Genomic DNA, 367 nt, shown 5'->3' with positions numbered 1-367 from the left:
ACTTGACTCCGCCCACTCCTGCCTTCCCTATCTCACCACCAACACCATATGGTAAGTTCTGCATGTGATCTATGGTAACAACCAGGTTTTTAGTAGGTTTGATTCTACATCCTGTCTGTGCGTTCTTTTGTCATTCCAGTGAAAAGCATGTCAGAGTTGGCAGATCACATGCAAACTCCATCTCCCAGCATGCATTCTTTTGGAGGCTACAGAACAAATCATGGTATGTTCAGAACTATAAATTAAACAAACAAAAAAACTATGCAACAAGTTTTACTATTTTCAGCCTTCTTGTTTTCTCCATTTTGTTTTTCCTATTTTGAATTCCTATTTTGAAACAATTAAATAAGAAGAGAAAGTTTATGAC

The sequence above is a fragment of the Nematolebias whitei genome, chromosome 9, assembly GCF_014905685.2.
Source record: "Nematolebias whitei isolate Nwh7 chromosome 9, NemWhi1, whole genome shotgun sequence".
NCBI classification, from domain to species: Eukaryota; Metazoa; Chordata; class Actinopteri; order Cyprinodontiformes; family Rivulidae; genus Nematolebias; species Nematolebias whitei.
This window is presented reverse-complemented; position numbering follows the sequence as displayed.